The sequence below is a fragment of the Manacus candei genome, unplaced genomic scaffold (genome assembly GCF_025592945.1).
Source record: "Manacus candei isolate 608988 ecotype Guabito, Panama unplaced genomic scaffold, ASM2559294v1 h1tg000045l, whole genome shotgun sequence".
Classification (NCBI taxonomy): Eukaryota; Metazoa; Chordata; class Aves; order Passeriformes; family Pipridae; genus Manacus; species Manacus candei.
Window position 1 is genome coordinate 1515343 of NW_026138093.1, and position 22269 is coordinate 1537611.

Sequence of the window (22269 nt, forward strand, 5' to 3'; positions counted from 1 at the left end):
GTTTTTGTGGCACTGCTTAGTGCCCTCCATTTTTCCCAAGGGCAGCAGATTTAAATATAGCAGTTAGGATTTTTGTTCTTACTTTGTGGAAATTTCAACCCTGAGCCCGAGCCTTCGGGGAATTTCCTTGTAGATCTTCACACCTGTTGGGTTAGAACATTGAAGGCAGCTTTCAGTTCAGTCTTACCAAAGCTCTTCTGCCCTGTCTCAGCTCAGTAGCAGAATAGAAGCAGCAGCAGCAGCAGCAGAGGGCACGGCCACCTCCTCCGCATTCCGTCCTGGCTCAGCTCTCAGGACAACTCCGGGTTTTCAGCTCCTTTCTCCCTCTCTCCAGCTGCTGCTGCATTTCGGGACTCCCTGAGGGTTTGGAAGTCCACCCCTTCTCTTCAAGGAGTCTCTGGGGTTTGGGAAAGTAATACAGTCTTACCCCAAAGCAGCTCTGTTGAGTTTTCCTCTGGTTTGTTGCCAGCTCTCCCTCCTGCAGGAACATCTCTGCGTCTCTCAGCTGGCTTCACGTTATCTCGTTGCTCCTGGCTACCTTTTGGCTTTCAGCCACTGTTGTCTCTGTTCAGGACTGCTCCACTGCCGCTTTCAGTGTCTTCTGCTGCTGCTGACAGTGAGGAAACTTTTCCAGCCCTTGATTACAGGACCCGGTCCAGCACTGACACTATACCAGGTCTCCCGTGACCTCAGCTGGGGGCTGGGCCCTTGGCCCCCAGAGGGGCTCACTGGCCCCCTGCTTCCTCATGGCTCAGTCATGGCTACCCTCCTTCTACACTGCCTTCACCACCTTCTCTTCCGTTTCTGTGGGTGTGTAATTCCCGTAGGGCGCACGTGGACTATTGATTGGTCCAGTATTATCAGTGGGGCAAACCATTACTGCCTCAGAGAAAAGATTTTTCAAACCACCACAGCTGCTCGCTAACACAGCATAGGCTAAAGCTGTAACTTGCCTCTCAGTCCTTAGAAATTGCTCTGTTTCGTCAGCAGCTGCCACGATGTAGAATAGCGAGCTGCTTCATCATATCTTTTTGTGATTTTTTCCCCTAACTGTTCCTTTATAGCGTCCCAAATGGACCCCTCAAAGGCAGCTTTAGCTGTGGGGATTAGTACCCCTTTAAGGGCTTTTTCGTCATAATTAGAATCTCTCTCAGAGAGAATTAAATAAAGGAGCGTTTGCACTGCCTCTTCTTTTGAAAGAGCAGACCCTGTTCTCCTTTCTTCAGCCGACTCACCTGACCAGGGCAGGATTTCTCTTGTACTGCTGCAGCTGTTTTCTCGCAGCGCCGGGGGACACGCCACCTCCGACGGCTGCTTCTCCCAACTCCTCCTGTTCGCCTCACGTCCCTCGGAACTCGGTGAAGAAGAAGTCCCTGCTACGGGCACCAGATATCGATGAGGAGGTACAGAGACAGAGCAACACGACCAATGTGATCAAAGCAATGTCCGATTTATTATTTAAAGCAGTTAACTTTTATACAGTTTAGTTTGCTCAGGGTACATGCTCACAACAAGGTGATTGGACAGCTCAGTCTGCGCACGCCTCTCATGCTCTCAGTTTATTGGATCTGAGGCTCTGTCCATGCGACCTGAAATCATCCTTGGCATAAAAAGCTCTTTCTAATTAATATGCTTTTAGGGGTGTTCCTAAATCTGCAGGTGTTTCATTATCTCCAGTTTCTCAAGGCTTTCTTACTATAAACATATTACGTTCTCAAACCTTATAATTAGACACACAGCTAACAAGTATAAATATCACATATTTTCACACAGTCTATAAGTATAAACAATACAGCTTGTCACTTCCATGGCAAGAAAGGCATACAGAGTGCAGGAAAAATTGTTCAGAGAAATCTCTCTGTTCTGGCGACACACATATGTCAAAATGAGCAGATACATTTATTGCATGTTAGCTCATTAACTATTAGTAATTATTAGTGCTACTGTTATTGCTGAAAGAGCAAAAATTCAAGAGTGCAGCTGGCTTTAAGTTATTGCATTCTTTAACAAGCTCTGCCTTAAAATCAAAGCATACCTAGTGATGGTCAGACAGATGTCTCTGCACTCCCAAAATGTTCAGACAATTTTTAGCTCGAATCCTCTCTCCCCTCACCCATAACACAAGAACTGCAGAAACTACAACACCTATTTCCTATGTCCTTATGCTCACATGTGCATATGCAGGTCACAATATACAGTCAAATCACAATTGCTATGGATATTATTAATGTGTCAAACTCTGGGGTTTATTAATTGAGACAGGGAAGCAGATATGTTTCTGAATGTTAGTTCTTTCTCTCTGTCCACACAATCCCACACACCTCAAGCCCTGCACTCACAGAATATATTGGCACTGACAGGGCTTCCCTTACCGGTGGGTCCGTTGGTGTGAGGTCAAGGTAGAGCTCTGGGCAAAGCTCTTCCCACACTCCCCACACTTGTAGGGCCTCTCCCCGGTGTGGATGCGCCGGTGCCTGACGAGGGTGCAGTTCCGGTTGAAGCCCTTCCCGCAGTCGGTGCAGCGGAAGGGCCTCTCATCCGTGTGCGTCCGCTCATGCGTGTACAGATTGGAGTTGGTCATAAACCTCTTCCCACATTCCAAGCACTTGTAGGGCCGTTCCCCGGTGTGGAGGCGTTGGTGGGAGCGGAGGGTGGAGCTCTGCCTGAAGCTCTTCCCACATTCCCCACACGTGTAGGGCTGTTCCCCAGTGTGGATGTGCTGGTGGGTGCGGAGGTTGGAGCTGTCACTGAAGCTCTTCCCACATTCCCCACACGTGTAGGGCCGTTCTCCAGTGTGGATGCGCTGGTGGCTGAGGAGATCAGAGCTGTCTCTGAAGCTCTTCCCACATTCCCTACACGTGTAGGGCCGTTTCCCTGTGTGGAGCTGCTGGTGCCGGATCAGGTGGAAGCTGTTCCTGAAACTCTTCCCACATTCCAAGCACCTGAAGGGCTTCTTTCTCGTGGGATGTTGCCTTGGGACCACGACCTTGGAGTTCCTGCTCAAGCTCCGGCCGCCTTCCCGGCGCAGGCTGGCTCTTTCCTCCTCAGAGCACCCTGGGCTGGCTTTGGAGCCCCTCCTGCGGGGGGATCTCCGGCCCTTTTCCTCCCCGCTGCCTTCCTGCGCCGGGGAGCCCTTCAAAACGGCCTCTCCCACCAGGGTCTCACGGGGGGATTTGTCCTCCGCGCTCTCCCTCCTCAGCTCGGGGCCTGGGGCAGGAAGCAAGAAGGACAGGCAGGGGATTTGCCTCCGGCCCACAGGGAAGGCCAAGGACATCCCCCCAACTCCGGCCCCGGCAGGACGGCGGCGCCAGCGGGGTTGTCCTGCAGCCGGGGCCATGCTGGGCTGACAGAGCCAGCACAACACCCGCCCAAAGGGACACTGACTTCCTCCTCACCTGCCTGGGGGGCCCAAGGCATCTTCCTCTTCCTCCCAGCCTCCTCCTCCATCCGCCCAAGCTTTGGGAAGGACAAATCCTGATGGGGGGGAAAACAAGGGCTGAGCGTGTTGGCTTGGGGGTTCCTCCTGCCCAAGTCCATCTCTAGAACTCACCGGGCATCCTGTGACCATAAAAACCTCCAAAACACCAAGATTCAGCCCAGAAATCCCAAACCAATATGATTCAGGTAAAAAACCTCTTAGAAATAGCGAGATGAACCTCCTCATAAACTGCAAAAAGTTAAATTTAAGAGAAAAAATACACAAAATATGAAGAGTCAACCCAAAAAAAGGTGTTTAATTGGGAGGATGAGGAGAGTGAGGTCACTTCATGAGAACTTGATTGAGTTGCAATATATTAATCAAAAGCTGTATTAATGTAGTATCATTTAAAACTCTCCAGGGCTGTTGCTCGAGGTTCTCTAGCCCCCTGCCAGCCCAGGGCTGTTTCTCCAAATCACCAAACCAAGTGTCCAAACACCCTGGTTGGTCAGTGCCGGCTGGGGCAGCGGGCACTCGGTGAGGGGATGAGAAAACTGCACCCGGGGCTGGGCTGAAAGAGGCTTCAGCACCACTTCTGATGGCCCAGGGGCAGCATCTGGCTTCTCCCAAAATGAGACATGGCACTTGTTCCTCTGCAGGGAGTCAAGGGCAGGAGGGTGACTCCTGCTGCATGGATGGAATGGCAGAGGATCCCTTGGGTCCCCAGGGTGGATCAGCACTCTGGGATACAAACTGCCCTTGGGCTCAGGATGCAGCTGCCAGCACAGATTTCCCTGCAAAGTCTGCAGGGAGTCAAGCTCTGGAGAGCAGGTGTGCAGGAACCTAAGGGGATTATGGACAGGGGCCCAGCAGGGACAGCCAGGGCCTGCAGGGGAAGGCACAGGCACAACCTGGACCCCCACACTGCCACGGTTGTCTCTGCTCCTCCTTGCAGGCTCCGTGGCCAGGCACAGTTTGTGTTCCTGGGTGCCCACCATCTCAGCACTTGGAGACGCTCAAATCAGCGCCCGCAGCTCTGCAGCAAAGCCCCAGCTCACCTGGCACACAGGGGATGGACACAGCACCTGCTCGGGGCTCTCACAGCTTCTTGTCTTCCCCACCACGGGGCTCTCCTTCCTCAGCAGCACCTCTGCCTTGCACTTATTCTCAGCCTCACCTCAGGGACAGCTCTGGGCTCACCTCCGCGCCACTTCTCAGCCTCACCTCAGGGCCTGGGCTCAAGGACAGGAACCTGCAGGGAGGGGACATCATGGGCAAGCTGAGGGCTGCCTGCTTGCACTGGCCTCTGGGCTTCTTTCTCCTTCTACAACCAGCCCAGAACCTCTTCTGCTTTTCTAACATTACACTGGCCACACTCTGCCTCCTCTTCAGCTTCCTGTCCATCCCCACTCCCAGCTCCCTTCCTGCCTGCCTGCTCTCCAGACACTCTGGCCCCAGCCCAGGGGGCTGACGGGGCTTCTTGTGCCCAACGGGCAGGACCCGGCCCTTGGCCTGCTGGAACCTCATCCCCTTGCAATCAGCCCATGGATCCAGCTGGGCCAGGTCCCTCTGCAGAGCCCTCCTGCCTTCCAGCACATCAACACACCCCCAGCTTGGGGTCACCTGCACATTTGCTGATGAAATGCCTGGTTCTGCAGCAGCTGCAGATGCTCAAGGGGCAGCAGGACCAAGTCAGGGGCATGGGGGGGCCTGGGGGGCTTTGGGGTGTGGGAGGGTCCTGGGGGAGCTGGGGAGGGGCTTTGGGGATTGGGGGGACAAACCAGTACAGACCAGTACAGACCAGGACAGACCAGTACCTCCTCACTGCTCCCCAGATCTCTCCTGGAGCTGGGCCATGTTGTCCTGGGACACCTGAGCCCCCCCCAGTGCCCTCCCAGTACAGCCCAGTGCCCCCAGTACAGCCCACTGTGTTCCTGTCCCAGGGTGCTGGGTGATCCCTCTTTGAGGGTGGTTGGAATGGATTTGAGGGAGGGGCTGGGAAAGATTTGGGGGGACCTGGGGGGGTTGGATGGGGATTTGGGGGGGGTTGGGGGACTTCGGGTGCATTTGGGGGAGTTAAAAGGGGTTTTGGGGCCATTGGGGCATCAAAGGGATCTGTGGGGGGAGGGGATTAAAGGGAAAATGGAGGTTAAGGGACATTTTGGGGGGGTTAAAGAGGCCTGGGGGGGAGAGGAGGGGCTGCAACAAGAGCAGGTGAGTCCTGAGACCCCCCCTGGTGTCCCCAAAACCCTCTTGGTGTCCCCAGTTCCCCCTTTGACACCCTGAGACCCCCCTGGTGTCTCCAATGTCCCCAGGGCCTCCCCAGCCCCAACTCCCCCCTTGACACCCCGAATTCCACTGTCCCCAAACTTAACCCCACTGTCCCCAACCCCCTGATGTCCCCAACCCTCCATCTCACCCCAGGAGCCCCCCACGGACCCTCTGACACCAAAAACGCCCCCCCACACTCACAGAAAGGCCAAGGGCATCTGGGGACATGTTGGGGACAACTGGGGGGCTTTGTGGGGCACTGGGTGATTACTGGGGGATACTGGGACACACTGGGGGGAACCAGGGAGCACTGGGAGGGACTGGGAAGTTACTGGGGGATTACCAGGACACAGCGAGGGACACTGGGAGGTTACTGGGCCATACTGGGGGTTACTGGGTGCTCACTGGAGGATCACTGGGTCATCCTGGGGGGCAGTGGGAGGTCACTGGGACACACTGGGTGGTCACTGAGGGGGTTACTGGGCCATACTGAGGGTCACTGGGAGGTCACTGGGCTATACTGGGGGCACTGGGATCCCCTTAGTCAGTTCTGCTCCCCCAGGACTTTTGGGGGCACCCCCAGGACCCCTCCCCTGGGGGCTGGGAGATCCCCTGAACCTACTGCTGGGCTTTAGGGGACACCCGGGCCCCCCTTCCTTTGGGGTCTCTGTGTGCTGAGTTTTGGGGGTCTCTGGGGTTCGAGGGGGGAATTGGGATCCCCTTTCCCGGGGGTTGGTTTGCTGGGCTGGCAGAGGTGCTGTGGTGGGATGGGAAATGGCATCATAGGAGTTTTAGTTGGCCGTGGCCAGACAGGACTGACACGGAGACCCCCCCAAAATCCATGCAAACCCCCTGAAACCCCCTCAGAAATCCACCTTTGGACCCATCAAAACCTCTTCAAAAACACCCCAAATCCCCTCAGAGACCTCATCTCCCCCCCAGGACCCCCTAAACCAGTGACCTGCAAAACCCACCTGGGACCCCCAAGCCCCTTCAGGGACCTCAAAAACCCCATCAGGGACCCTCAAAACCATCTGGGACTCCCAAAATCCCCCTAGAAACCTTCAAAACTCCTTCAAAGACTCCCCCTCCCAAAGCCCCCAGGACCTCCCAATTCCCTCGGAGACTCCAAAACTCCCTCAGGGATTCCCAAACCCCTTCAGGGACCTTTAACCTCCCCCCCTAAGTCCCTTCGCGACACCAAAGCTCCTCAGAGCCCCCCAAAACCTCCTCAGGGACCTCTAAAAGCCCCTAAGGGACCACAAAACCACAGAACAGCAGAAGAGCTTTCTGTAAAGGAAGGGAGCAGAGAATCTGAGAAGGAGGAGACCAGGGAAAAACTGAAGCAAAGCAATAAAATCATCCTGGCCCTTGCAGTTTTTCCTTCACCTTTTTCTCACTTTTCCTTTTTTTAGGGTTCTTTTTTTCGTTGTGTGGTTTTGAATTTTTTTTCCGAGGGACTTTCTCAGCAATCGAATCACCCTTCCGGGTTCTTGGGAGGCCTCCGGGCCCCGCGGCCCCCGAGAGGGTCCTCCGAACCTCCGAACCCTCCGCGCTAAACCCTCCCGAGCCCTCCAGCCTTTCCTCCCCAGCCGCGCTCCCCGCAGCCCCCGAGGGGATCCCCAGACCCCGCTCTCCCGCACCCCCCGCCCGCACTCAGAGCTCACCGACCGACCCGCCGCCATCACCGATTCCCGGCAGCCAACGCGGCAGGGCCGGGGGCGGGGCTGCGGGGGCGTGGCCGCGCGCTGATTGGCTGCGGCGGCGTTCTCTGAGCGCGGTGCGCGCGCAGCCGGGACTCGGTGATGGCGGCGGGGCCTGCGGTTCGCTCTGAGCGCTGTGAGTCCCCCGGGGGGCTCGGGAGGGTTTAGCGGGGGGGCTCGGGGATAACCGAGGAGGTTTTGAGGGGTCCCTGAGGGAGTTCGGTGTCCTGAGGGGACTCAGGGGGTGGTTGAAGGTTCCTGAAGGGGTTTGGGGGTCTTTGAGGGGGTTTTGGTTTCTGAGGAGATTTGGGGGGTGCCAGGTCGGCTTTGGGGGTCTCTGAGGAGGTTTGGGGTTCCTGGCGGGACCTTTTAGGCAGTATTGGGGTCTCTAGGGGGTTTACGGGGTCTTAGACGGTTTAGAGGGTCTCTGAAGGGGATTGGGGGGTCCCTAAAGGGGACTAGGGGGTGCCAGGTGGGTTTTGCGGGTCAGTGAGAGGGTTTAGAGGGTGCTGGGGAGGGATCAGGTCTCTGAGGGCATTTGAGGGGACCTTGAGAAGGTTTTGATGTGTCGAGGGGGAGATTTCAGGGAGTTTGAGAGCATTTTGGGGGTCCCCTAAAGCCCAGCAGTGGGTCCAGGGGGTCCCCCAGCCCCAAAAAGAAGGGGTCCTAGGGATGGCCCCCAAAATCCGGGGGGAGAAACAGTACCACATCCGGGTAAGGGGATCCCTAGACCCCAGTATATCCCAGTGACTTTCCAGTGACCCCTTCAGTGTCCAGCCAGTGTGTCCCAGTGAACTCCCACTGCCCCCCAGTATGGCCCAGTGATCCTGCAGTGAGCACCCAGTAACCCCCAGTATGGCCCAGTAACCTGCCAGTGTCTCCCCGTGTGTCCTGGTAATTTCCCAGTAACTCCCCAGTCCCTCCCACTGTCCCTCAGTTCCCCCCAGTGTGTCCCAGTATCCCCCAGTAAACCCCAAGTGCCACGCAAAGCCCCCCAACTGTCCCCAACGTGTCCCCAGATGCCCTTGGCCTTTCTGTGAGCGGGGGGGGGGGGGGCGTTTTTGTGGTCAGAGGGTCCAAGGGGGTCTCCTGGGGTGAGATGGAGGGTTGGGGACATCAGGGATGGGGTTTGGGGACAGTGGGGAGGGGTTTGGGGACAGTGGAATTGGGGATGTCAAGGGGGGAATTGGAGCCATGGGGAGGCCCTGGGGGCATTGGAGACACAAGGGGGATCTCAAGGTGTCAAGAGGGGAACTGGGGACAGCAAGAGGGTCTTGGGGAAACCAGGGGGTTCTCAGGACTCACTTACTGTTGGTGCAGCCCCTTCTCTCCCCTCAGGCCCCTTTTAACCCCCCAAAATGTCACCAACCTTCATTTTCCCTTTAAACCCCTCCCCCCACAGATCCCTTTGATGCCCCAATGCCCCCAAAACCTGTTTTAACTTCCCCAAATACACCCAAAGACCCCCAACCCCCCCCCCCAATCCCCATCCAACCCCTCCAGATCCCTTCAAATTTCCCCCAGCTCCCCCTCCCAAATCCCTTCCAACCCTCCTAAAGAGGGATCACCGGGCACTCTGGGACAGGAACACAGTGGGCTGTACTGGGGGCACTGGGCTGTACTGAGAGGGCACTGGGGGGGGCTCAGGTATCCTAGGACAAGGTGGCCCAGCTCCAGGAGAGATCTGGGGATCAGTGAGGAGGTACTGGTCTGTCCTGGTCTGTCCTGGTCTGTACTGGTCTGTGCTGGTCTATAATGTTCTGTACTCCCAATCCCCAAAGCCCCTCCCCAGCTCCCCCAGGGCCCTCCCGCACCCCAAAGCCCCCCTGGCCCCCTCAGGCCCCTGACATGGTCCTGCTGCCCCTTGAGCATCTGCAGCTGCTGCAGAACCAGGCATTTCATCAGCAAATGTGCAGGTGACCCCAAGCTGGGGGTGTGTTGATGTGCTGGAAGGCAGGAGGGCTCTGGAGCACAAGTGGTGTGAGGAGAGGCTGAGGGAGCTGGGGGTGTTGAGGCTGGAGAAGAGGAGGCTCAGGGGAGACCTCCTGACTGTCTGCAAGTCCCTGCCAGGAGGTTGGAGCCAGGTGGGGGTGGGGCTGTTCTGCCAGGAAGCAGCAGTAGGACAAGAGGGCTGGGTCTTGAGCTGTGCCAGAGGAGGTTTAGGTTGGATAATAGGAAGCAATTTTTTGCCAAGAGAGTCATCAGGCCTTGGAATGGGCTGGGCAGGGAGGGGGTGGAGTCAGCGTCCCTGGAGGTGTTGAAGGTGAGAGTGGATGTGGCCTCAGTGCCATGGTCTGGGAAGCACGGCGGGGTTGGAACCAGGGTTGGACTTGATGATCTCGGAGGTCTTTTCCAACCCAGCTGATTCTGTGATTCTGTGATTGCCATTCCTATGGCAGCACATGCTTGAGGCTCCATCCCCAGGGTGATAGAGATGTCTGTCCATATCTATCTCCAAGGTTAGTCTGTAAATGTGTGGTGTTAGAAAAGCAGGCTGAGTTGTGGGCTGGTTGCAGAAGGAGAAAGAAGCCCAGAGGCCAGTGCAAGCAGGCAGCCCTCAGCTTGCACCTGATGTCCCCTCCCTGCAGGTTCCTGTCCTTGAGCCCAGGCCCTGAGGTGAGGCTGAGAAGTGGCGCGGAGGTGAGCCCAGAGCTGTCCCTGAGGTGAGGCTGAGAATAAGTGCAAGGCAGAGGTGCTGCTGAGCAAGGAGAGCCCCTTGGTGGGGAAGAGGCAAAGGTACCCATCCCCGAGCAGGTGCTGTGTCCATCCCCTGTGTGCCAGGTGAGCTGGGGCTTTGCTGCAGAGCTGCGGGCGCTGATTTGAGCAGCTGCAAGTGCTGAGATGGTGGGCACCCAGGAACACAAACTGTGCCTGGCCACGGAGCCTGCAAGGAGGAGCAGAGACAGCGGTGGCAGTGTGGGGGTCCAGGTTGTCCCTGTGCCTTCCCCTGCAGGCCCTGGCTGTCCCTGCTGGGCCCCTGTCCATCCCCATCAGGTCCCTGCCCGTCCCCCCGGGCTGAGCTCCCCCCAGGAAGTGCCGTGGAGCTGAAGCTGCTGCCATCCCCCCCTGCAGCCGCTGCCCCAGCCAAGGGAGCAGCAAAGGCAGGGCCAGGAGCAGAGGCAGCAGCAGGGGAGCCCTGGGGGGGCCGGGAAGCTCTTGTGTGGGTCAGGAAAGAGGCGCTGGGCACGAGGCCGGGGCTGTGCTGAGCAGGCCCAGCCCTCACATCCCCCCAGCCAACGCCGACTGCCCGGGGGGCTTGGGAGGGACCCCCAGCCCGTGTGCCCCACACTGAGCTGTCAGAGAGAGAGCCAAGGGACAGGGCCACGGGCAGGGCCACGGGTGAGGGACAGGCAGGGCCATTGCAGGGCCACGGTGAGGGCACAGCCTGTGGCAGCAGAGCTGCCCAGGGCCGGGGGCAGCCGGGGGTGTTGGGACCAGCCAGTGCTGGGGCCAAGCAGAGCACGAGGCCTCTTGCAGACCCCTGGAGCAGCCTCCCACTTGCCAGCCCTGCCCTGGTGGGGTGACACTGTCCCCTCCCTACAGGAGACTCCCCCCAAAATCTTCGTAGGGACCTTTTTTTGTCTATTCCTGGTTACTGATTGATTCTGGGGACCTGAGGGAGCCTCTGCAATCCCATCCATGGGGCACAGTCTCCTGTGCAGAGCTTGACTCAGTGCAGACTTTGCAGGGAAATCTGTGCTGGCAACCCCAGTATGTCCTGAACCTCCGCACTCCCCCAGGATATTTGGGACATGTTCCACCTTCCTGGGCACCCATGGGATGGGGGGTGATTGTTCTCCTGCTGTTGCTGTTGCTGCTCCACCCCTGTCCCTGCCCTTCCTGCCGCTGTCGGGTGAGCGGAGCGGCCACGATGGGAAAGGGGCAAGAGAAGGGAAAAGAGCGGGTGGGACCCCCAAAGGGAGAGTGAGGGGCGGTGGGTCATGTCCAAAGGGAACTGGGGGGAGCCGGGGTTTGGGGGGCGGGTGGGAAAGGGGTGGGAGAGGGGGGCTACGGGGAGGGAGAGGGGGCTAATCTTCATTTTTTGGAGTATTTTTCATCTGAATTTCAGCTTTGTTTGGTTTGGGGGGATGAGGATCTTCTTACTATTTCCGAGGGATTTTTTTGCCTGTATCTGGGTGGTTTGTGCTTTTCTGGGCTGATTCTTGGTGTTTTGGAGGTTTTTATGGACGCAGGATGCCCAGTGAGCTCTAGAGATGGACTTGGGCAGGAGGAACCCCCAAGCCAACGTGCTCAGCCCTTGTTTTCCCCCCCATCAGGATTTGTCCTTCCCAAAGCTTGGGCGGATGGAGGAGGAGGCTGCGAGGAAGAGGAAGATGCCTTGGGCCCCCCAGGCAGGTGAGGAGGAAGTCAGTGTCCCTTTGGGCGGGTGTTGTGCTGGCTCTGTCAGCCCAGCATGGCCCCGGCTGCAGGACAACCCCGCTGGCGCCGCCGTCCTGCCGGGGCCGGAGTTGGGGGGATGTCCTTGGCCTTCCCTGTGGGCCGGAGGCAAATCCCCTGCCTGTCCTTCTTGCTTCCTGCCCCAGGCCCCGAGCTGAGGAGGGAGAGCCCGGAGGACAAATCCCCCCGTGAGACCCTGGTGGGAGAGGCCGTTTTGAAGGGCTCCCCGGCGCAGGAAGGCAGCGGGGAGGAAAAGGGCCGGAGATCCCCCCGCAGGAGGGGCTCCAAAGCCAGCCCAGGGTGCTCTGAGGAGGAAAGAGCCAGCCTGTGCCGGTAAGGGGGCCGGAGCTTGAGGGGGAGCTCTGAGCTGGTGGTCCCTGAGCACCCTCTAAGCACGGAGAAGCCCTTCAGGTGCTTGGAATGTGGGAAGAGCTTCAACCGTAGCTCCACCCTACTCCAACACCAGCACATCCACAGTGGGGAACGGCCCTACACGTGTAGGGAATGTGGGCAGAGCTTCAGCCGTAGCTCCAATCTCTGCACCCACCGTCGCATCCACACTGGAGAACGGCCCTACAAGTGCTTTAAATGTGGGAAGAGGTTTCGGACCAGCTCAAATCTCCTCCTGCATGAGCAGACACACACGGATGAGAGGCCCTTCCGCTGCATGGACTGCGGGAAGGGATTCAAGCGGAACTCCAACCTTGTCACCCACCGGCACATCCACACTGGGGAGAGGCCCTACAAGTGTGGAGAGTGTGGGAAGAGCTTTAGCCGAAGCTTTCACCTGATCCGGCACAAGCACATCCACACTGGAGAACAGCCCAGGAAAGCGGTGGGAGAGGGGGGCTAGGGGGAGGAGGGAGAGTGGGAGTGGATGTGCAGTGGGGGTGCCTTGTTGTCCCCATGACTTGATCCTTGGAGAGTGGTGGAGGCTGGAGAGTGGGGGGAGCTCGGGTCCCCTGTGCTGAGCCAGCGGTCGGGGCCGTGCTGTTGGTGCCAAATTACCCCTGGTCAGGCTGAACCCAGAGCCTGCCCACGTGTCAGGGGGCCCGATCTGCTCCCTGCTCTCGTTGCCCTGGGGCAGCCTCTGGTGTCCCCCACCTGTGGGGCTGTTTGGTTGCCTTGGGCACAGCCGGCCCTTGTGCAGGGCTGTGCCCTTGGGGGCTCTTGGGGGTGGGCAGGAGGTGTTTTTTGGGGGTGCCAGGCTGGGTTGGGGGCAGAGCCCCGGCGGTGGGTGGGGGATGCGGGTCCCCCCACGGTGGGGGTTGGTGTTGCTGGGTCAGGCCCCGCCGGCTCCATTGTCAGCCCGGTGCCGGCGGGGGGGACACAGCGGGTTTGGGGCCCCCCGGGAGTGCCGGGGGTGGGTGTGGAGCCCGGGAGCTGCCGAGTGTGGAGGGCGGAGCAGGGAGATGGTGGAGCTGGGGGACCCCCGGGAGCCTGGAGGGGGGAGCACGGAGAGAGAGGAGCCCTGGGACCCCTGGGAACCTTAAACGGGCGGCACAGAGAAGGGCAAACCTGGACAGTGGGGACCCCTGGGATCCCTGAGAAAACAGAGTGGAGAACCTGGAGAGGGGTAATATCTGGGTATGCGGCACCCAAAGGCGAGAGTCACATGAGAAAGAACCCTTGGGACCCCAAACACTTCCAGAATCCCTAAGTGGGACCCCCAACATGACAGACAGGGGCGACCCTCCGAACCCCAGAGGGGAGAGACCAGAGAGGGGGAACTCCTGGGAGATATTTTTTGGGTAATCCTCGTATTTTAGAGTATTGTTTGGCTTAATTTCAGCTTTTGGAAGGTGGTGGACTTCTTGCTATTTCTGAGGGCTTTTTTGCTTGAATCTGGGTGGTTTGTGCTTTTCTGGGCTGAATCTTGGTGGTTTGGAGGTTTTTATGGACACAGGATGCCCAGTGAGTTCTAGAGATGGACTTGGGCAGGAGGAACCCCCAAGCCAACGTGCTCAGCCCTTGTTTTCCCCCCATCAGGATTTGTCCTTCCCAAAGCTTGGTCGGATGGAGGAGGAGGCTGCGAGGAAGAGGAAGATGCCTTGGGCCCCCCAGGCAGGTGAGGAGGAAGTCAGTGTCCCTTTGGGCGGGTGTTGTGCTGGCTCTGTCAGCCCAGCATGGCCCCGGCTGCAGGACAACCCCGCTGGCGCCGCCGTCCTGCCGGGGCCGGAGTTGGGGGGATGTCCTTGGCCTTCCCTGTGGGCCAGAGGCAAATCCCCTGCCTGTCCTTCTTGCTTCCTGCCCCAGGCCCCGAGCTGAGGAGGGAGAGCCCGGAGGACAAATCCCCCCGTGAGACCCTGGTGGGAGAGGCCGTTTTGAAGGGCTCCCCGGCGCAGGAAGGCAGCGGGGAGGAAAAGGGCCGGAGATCCCCCCGCAGGAGGGGCTCCAAAGCCATCCCAGGGTGCTCTGAGGAGGAAAGAGCCAGCCTGTGCCGGGAAGGGGGATGGAGCTTGAGGGGGAGCTCTGACCTGGTGGTCCCTGAACAGCCTCCCAGCAGGGAGAAACCCTTCCAGTGCTTGGAATGTGGGAAGAGCTTCAGGCAGAGCACCCACCTCCTCAGCCACCAGCACATCCACACTGGGGAACGGCCCTACATATGTAGGGAATGTGGGAAGAGCTTCAGTGACAGCTCCAACCTCCGCAGTCACCGGCGCATCCACACTGGCGAACGGCCCTACACGTGTGGGGAATGTGGGAAGAGCTTCAGGGAGAGCTCCACCCTCCATGTCCACCAGCGCATCCACACGGGGGAAAGGCCCTACAAGTGCTTGGATTGTGGGAAGAGGTTTCAGATCAGCTCATATCTCCTGAAGCACAAACAGACACATACAGGGAAGTGGGCCTTCCACTGCACCGACTGTGGGAAGGGTTTCAAGCAGAACTCCAGCCTTGTCACCCACCAGCACATCCACACTGGGGAGAGGCCCTACAAGTGTGGGGAGTGTGGGAAGAGCTTTACCCAGCGCTGTCACTTGACCAGACACCAACGGACCCACCGGTAATAGAAGCCCTGTGAGTGCCCCGACTTCAGGAAGAGCTTCGGCCGCTGCTTCCACCCCGAATGAAGCCTCTGATGGTGAGGCAACCCCTGGAGTTCAAGGACTGTCAGTCCATCCCTTTCAACCAGAAAGGACCAGTCCCCTTTCCCAGGGGCAGGTTCTTCCAACAGAACCCTTTTTGGGGTGTCAGTCCTGGAAGTTTAGAGCAGAGATCTCCCCACCAGCGTTGGTCTGGGGGAGGTCCATCCGTCTCTACTTAAGAATTAGTGCTTTTTTGCCAGCTTCAACAATTGGCTTCAACAATTCCCCTGTACTCTGCATTGGTGAGGCCACACCTTGAGTATTGTGTTCAACTCTGGGCCCCTCAGTTCAGGAAGGATATTGAGGTGCTGGAGCAGGTCCAGAGAAGAGCAACGAGGCTGGTGAAGGGACTTGAGCACAAGTCCTATGAGGAGAGGCTGAGGGAGCTGGGGTTGTTTAGTCTGGAGAAGAGAAGGCTTAGAGGCGACCTCATCACTCTTCAACTCCCTGAAGGGAGGTCATAGCCAGGCGGGGGTTGGTCTCTTCTCCCAGGCAACCAGCAATAGGACAAGGGGACATGGGCTCAAGCTCTGCCAGGGGAGGTTTAGGTTGGATGTTAGGAAGAAATTCTTTACAGAGAGGGTTGTCAGGCGTTGGAACGGCCTACCCAGAGAGGTGGTGGATTCACCATCCCTGGAGGTTTTTAAAAAGAGATTGGACGTGGCCCTTAGTGCCATGATATAGTAATTGGAGTTGGATCAGGGGTTGGACTTGATGGTCTTGGAGGTCTTTTCCAACCAATCAATTCTATGATTCTATGATTCTATATCATATGAAGGATGTGACATCATAAGGGAGATGTGATGTCATAGAAAGGCTATGATGTCATAGGGGAACTGTGATGTCATGGGGAGGATGTGATGTCACAGGGGAGGACCTGACATCACAGGCATGATATGATATCACAGTAGAGGTTGGATGTCACAGGGGAGGTGTGATGTCATAGGGGAGATGTGATGTCATATTATGCTTGTGATGTCACAAGGATGGATGTGATGTCAGGAGGAGGTGTGATGTCACGGGGAGGACATGATGTCACAGGAAGGATGTGATGTCATGGGGACATCACATGTATTTACAGGGATTCTATGATATCACAGAAAAGATGTGATGTCATATGATGGACGTGATGTCATATGGGAGATTTGATGTAAAAGAAAAATGTGATGTCATAGGGGAACTGTTATGTCACAGGGGCAATGTGATGTCATGGGGAGGACGGGCTGTCACAGGGCAGGTGTGATGTCAGAGGGATGATATGATATCACTGGAGAGATGTGATGTCATATGATGGATGTGACATCATAAAGGAGCCTTGATGTCACAACAAGGATATGATGTCACAGGGGAGGTGTGATGTCACAGGGAGGATTTGATGTCACAGGCGAGCATGGGATGTCACAGGGATGATATGATATCACAGAAGAGATGTGACATCACAGGAAGGGTATGATGTCACTGGTCAACTGTGATATCATGGGGAGGTGTGATGTTATAGGGGAGGTGTGATGTCACAGGGGAGGATGTGATGTCACAGGGGTTATTTGATGTCACAGGAGAGGTGTGATGTCATATGATGGATGTGATGTCATACAGGAAATGTGATGTCACAGGGTAGATGTGTTATCATAGGGAGCTGTGATGTCACAGGGGAGCACGTGACATCACAGTGATGATATATCACAGGATATATGTGATGTCATGTGATGGATGTGATATCATAGGACAGATGTGATGTCACAGGGAGGTGTGTTGTCACAGGAACGTGTGATGTCAGAGGGGAGGACGTGATGTCACAGGGATGATATGTTATCACATGAGAGATGTGATGTCATATGATGCATGTGACGTCACAGGGGAGCTGTGATATCGCATGAAAGATGTGATGTCACAGGACCGATATGATGTCATAGGAGAGATGTGATGTCTCAGGACAGATGTGATGTCACAGGGGAGCTGTGATGTCACAGGGGAGGACGTGACATCACAGGGATGATCTGATATCACAAGGGAGATGTGATGTCATATGATAGATGTGACAGCATAGGGAAGATGTGATGTCTCAGGAAGGACATGATGGCACAGGGCAGGTGTGATATCATCGGGAGGATGTGATGTCACAGGAATGATCTGATGTCACAGGGGAGCTGTGATGTCACAGGAGAGGACATGACACATGACATCACAGGGATGGTGTGATATCACAGGAGAGATGTGATGTCATATCATGGGTGTGATGTCATAGGGGAAATGTGATGTCACAGGAAGGATATAATGCCATAGGAAGGATGTGATGTCACAGGTGAGGTGTGATGTCATAGGGGAGATGTGATGTCATAGGGGACCTGTGAAGTCAGAGGAAGGCTGTGATATCACAAGAGAGATGTGATGTCATATGTTGGATGTAACATCATAGGGGAGAGGCGATGTCATAGGAAGGATGTGATTTTCTCCTGTATGAATTCTGTACCAAATTCTTACTTCCTAGGTCAGTGAAATGTTAGAAGAGAGAGAATCTCACCTGGATCTTGGACAGAACGCTTACAGACTTCTTTATTCTATTGAATTCTTCCCTAATAGTTCTGGATGACAGGACACCCATGTGAAAAGTCCCTTTTCTGGTTTTCAGGACTTAAAAGAGATGCTTTTCTGATGTGGGTATTTATTGGAGTGTTATTGATTCAACTGTGAGGGCTGAATTGAGTGTTCCTTGCACCTTTAAAAAGTGCAACCCCTTTAATCTGTTGTTTTAAACCCCAGGCATTAGATGTCAGAGGACATAAAGACAGCACGTAGAGATAACCCTTCTGTAAGTGATGGTTCCAGTCATCCCGTGTATGGATCAAAGATTTCCAAGGCTCTGTTCCAAGGCTGGGTGCACATGGACTGGGAGAACTTTTCCTGCCGGAGCCGCTCTCCCTGCCCCGCCAGGAAGAGCAGGGACCGCATCGCCCCGGCCGCAGCAGCGCAGAGGCTGCTCGGGAGGGGACAGTGTGCTGGAGGGCTGCCCACTCGCTGTCCTCACTGCCTGCACAGCGCAGGGCTGGGGGGAATTGAGCCAGGCAGGAAAAGGGAATGGCGGCCATCGCACGGGGCTGAAATGAGACGGGAAGGAGCAAACAGCCTGGCTGGGGGGGCACAGTTTGGGAAGGGGGCACAGGGAAAACCCACTAGGATGTTCCGGGGTAAATAACAGAAAATAAACAGAGGAGGGTCCCCGTTCAGATATGGTTTATAGATCAGTGCACTGTGTATAGTGTAAGAGAGCTTCAGAAATGTAAGAATGCAGTTTCTACAGCTTTTACTACAGTGACACGTTTTTTGTAAAATACATAAAAGAGACAATAAGTTGGGTGTTAGGTTGGGCTTTTTGGTGTTTTTTTGGTTTTTTTGTTTTTTTCTGAATGCTTTGTCCCCTCCAACTCCCCCAAAGGAACTTTCTTGAATGTACCTTCTTACAGCTAATTTGAGGGATTAGTTTAGATAAGCCTCTTAGAGTAGATGCATTTCAATGAAATCAGGACATGTCTTTTTGGCTCTGGTGCAAGATTCGAACTAATTTTTTTCTTCCTCTTTGGCTCAATTAAAAGCCATCTTAAAACACTCCCAATATATTGTGTGAGTGCAGGGCTTGAGGGATGTGGGATTGAATGGACACAGAGAAAGCACTAACTTTCAGAAACATATCTGCTTCCCTGTCCCAATTAATAACCCCAGAGTTTGGCACATTAAAAATATCCATAGCAATTGTGATTTGACTGTATATTGTGACCTGCATCTGCACATGTGAGCATAAGGACTTAGGAAATAGGTGTTGTAGTTTCTGCAGTTCTTGTGTTATGAGTGAGGGGAGAGAGGATTTGAGCTAAAAATTGTCTGAACATTTTGAGAGTGCAGAGACATCTGTCTGACCATCACTAGGTATGCTTTGATTTTAAGGCAGAGCTTGTTAAAGAATGCAATAACTTAAAGCCAGCTGCAGTCTTGAATTTTTGCTCTTTCAGCAGTAACAATAGCACTAATAATTACTAATAGTTAATGAGCTAACAGATGCAATAAATGTATCCGCTCATTTTGACATATGTGTCAGTTTAATAATTTTAAATGAATCAGAGCATTTACAACAGGAAATCTCCCTCAACCTCTGATTAAAATGTAACGTTGACTAAAGGATTATAGAGCAGACCTAATTTTACTGACTGTTTTAACAGTTGTCACAACTGTTGGAAGAAGGAAAGGTAATTGAAACACTCCAAAAAAGGGGGGTGGGGGGGGCAGAATGGGAGTAGTTTAATAAATTTAAACATGGTCTCTGAATGCCAAACATAAAAAACATTGAGCAGATCTGTAGCTCCAGAAAGCTGCTGCACACTATGTACGTTTGCCTTTTGTGGCTCACTGTGTTTCATTCATTTGAACACTGAGCAGTTTCCCTCCTTTCTCCATTTAAAAATGTGCAGCAGCGTTTAAATGTGGAACAAATTCAGCTGTTCATGTGCCTGGAGTTTCATCTTAGAATGCAGCTGATAGAATACTCAGCTGACTGGAAATAAAGGTTGTGTAGAATGGCTGTAACATTTCAAAAGTGGACACAGGTGTCACATCCTGTGAATGCTGCAGTGCAGTGAGGGTTGGTGTACATATTTTATGTTTTTCTAACCGTTCTCATGTTGTGATGTGGGAATGGTGTGTGGAGTTCCCCTGCGAGTCTGTCTGGGTTATGTCTGTGTAGGGATGAACAGGAGTGTGTGTGTAGATTCCCATGTCTGTGTGTGTGTGTGTGTGCAGGGGGATTCTGTGCTAAACTCGTTGAGCTACGAGGGGTAGAAAGGACCCCCTTGCTTTCTAAATTCCTTCTCAGAGAGGAGCCTGGGGGTGGCTGGATCCAATCTCAGACTCAGATTTTGGTTTCAGTTGAAGGAATTATAGAGGTGTGATTCAATCACTTTGTCCTGCAGGTTTTAGTGATGGCAAATCAGAAATATTTCGATAAAAACAATGATTTATTATGACAAATGAACAAAAAATTGATCAGAAAAGTGAACAGATGAAAGACCTTAAACAGAATTATTTACTTCAAATTATAAAAGCCAAAAACCCCTTGTAGTATAGTGTAAGATAGGACAGTGCAGTCTATCAAAGTAACTCTACTAAAGCAATTGGATCAAAACCAGCAAAAAGAAACACTCCTGAAGCAGATATCGAGGTAACTCATCCCACAACGACAAGGGGTAATCTTTTTTCTTCCACCCAGCCCCTGGGGAGTGACCATGAAGAGCTGTCCCTGCTTCATGACAGAAGCTCCACACACTTCAAGGAAGTCTGTGGAAGAATCTGACACATGACAGTTGGACGGGGCTTTTATAGTTATCAAGGGTTTGACTGCCAGACATATTTGCAGGCCAGGGAGCAGCTTATCTGTCAAATCCTGCTTCGAAAAGCAGGATGTGTGTTTGAAGTTTCATGAAGCACTTTGGGGTTAGCATAATTCAACATTAAAAGCAGCACCTTGGCACCAGCAGTTACTCACCACAGAGAGTGTGCATTGTTTGCATTCTCTGACCATTTTTTAGGTATTATCAGAGCAGAGCATCCTGCCAGAAATGGCCCCTTGATTCCATGAGGTTCCAAAAACTCTCAGGGTTCCTTTGGTTCCATGGGGCCCTGCAGTGTCCCAATGGCTCCTTGATTCCAGGATGTTCCAGAACATCCCAGGGTTCCCTTGGCTCCAAGAGGCTCCCCAGTGTCCCACCGGCCCCTGGATTCCAGCAGGCCCTGCAGTGTCCCAATGGCCACTGGGTTCCAGGAGCCACAGCGGCTGCCGCCGGCGTCTGTGCCCGGAGCCGCCGCTCCCACGGGGCTGCCGCACTCACCGCCGGGGTTGCCGCTCGCGCAGCCGCCGCTCTGCCCCGGCTGCACCGGGACCCGGCACCGCCTCGGGCCTGCGCTGCCGCCTCAGCGGCCACAGGGACACAGCCATGGGGGACCTTTGCTCTGACACTGATGGGGCCTGGCTTTGTTCTGCTTGGGGCTGGGCTTTGGGAAAACTGCTGTTCATTGTCATGCTCCACTGGAACAGCTCCTGAATTCCAAAGGTTTCCTAATCCAGGGGAGGGGTTTCTGTGGCATCGGAGGTGCCGCCCCTCGGGACACATTGTCAATGAACCATCCAGCTGACTGGGATGGGTGTAAGAGCTGGGGAACACAGGATAATCAGTCATCCCCTGAAAACCTTGGAACATTCCCTGCCTGAATCGGAACCCAAATGGAACAGTTTGGATACAATTCCCAAATAGTTTGGAAACTCCAGTCATTCCTGACACCAGGAGGGAAATTCAGCAGATAACTAAAGCCAGTCCCCTTGGGAGCCCACAACCAGCAGGGCTGAGGGAGGCCCTGGCAGCTCCCCAGCACCTCCCTCTCAGTGGGACACCTCTGGCAGCCTCTCCCAGCTCGGGAACCCTCCAGTTTGCAACACTCCAAAGACTCTCAGTGATGCCCAGGAAAATTCTGATCCCCCTCCACAAACACTCCTCCAGCTGTGACCCTTGTCTGGTGGGAAACACAAAGGGATTTGGGGGACTGTTTCCCTGACAACAAGGAGAATTTGGGAGAGGGACCTTTCCACAGCCAGCTATTGATGTGTCCACACATCTCTGCCTGGGTGTGGGTGTGAATTGACTGTGGTGGGAATGTTGTTATTGTGAATCTATAATTCAGTCACTGTTAAAATTGTGGCAAATGCTATTGAACCACTTGATAACTGTTCAATTGGTCAATTAATACGTGCTACTAATCTCTTTTGCCTCCTTGTCTTTGGATCCAAATCCTTTGTGTCCTTTGCATCCCAAGGCTCTGTAAAAATCATTCTCTTTCATCAAAAAATATATTTTTTTCGTGACGTCCACTTTAAAAGTTTTCTCCTTAGCTAAACTACAAAACAACTCCAATTAGCTGTAGAAGTCTTGAAGACTTGAAGACAATTAAAAGAAAGGGAAATAATTTGTTTTTCAGTGTTTTAATGGGTCCCACAGTGTGTTTGGAGTTGCATCAGCTGTCAGTCCAAGATGGGCCATGTCAGAACTGGTGAGGTTGGGGGGTGAGGAGCAAGGTTGATCATCCAGGGTCAGTGTGGATCTCCTGAGGAGACACTCAGCATCAAAGTCACTTGGAGAACACCTCTATCACCTCTTCTCTGAACTAAAAAAATATCCATAATTGAAGTAAAACAAAAAAAGTACAAACATTGAAGACTTGTTTTGAAATTGCCTTGAAGACAATTAAAGGAAGACAAAGAGATCCTGAGGGATTTCTGCATTTTAATGAGCCCCACGGTGTGTTTGCAGCCCAGCCCATGATCCTGAGGTGCTGAGAGAAGATTGAAGCAGCT

General features: G+C 54.4%; 1 pseudogene; it reads right to left on the reverse strand.

Moving 5' to 3' along the window:
* Nucleotides 1-1431: 1431 nt before the first annotated feature.
* LOC127474809 (uncharacterized) overlaps nt 1432-22269 on the reverse strand; it is a 1721191-nt pseudogene continuing 1700353 nt past the window's right edge.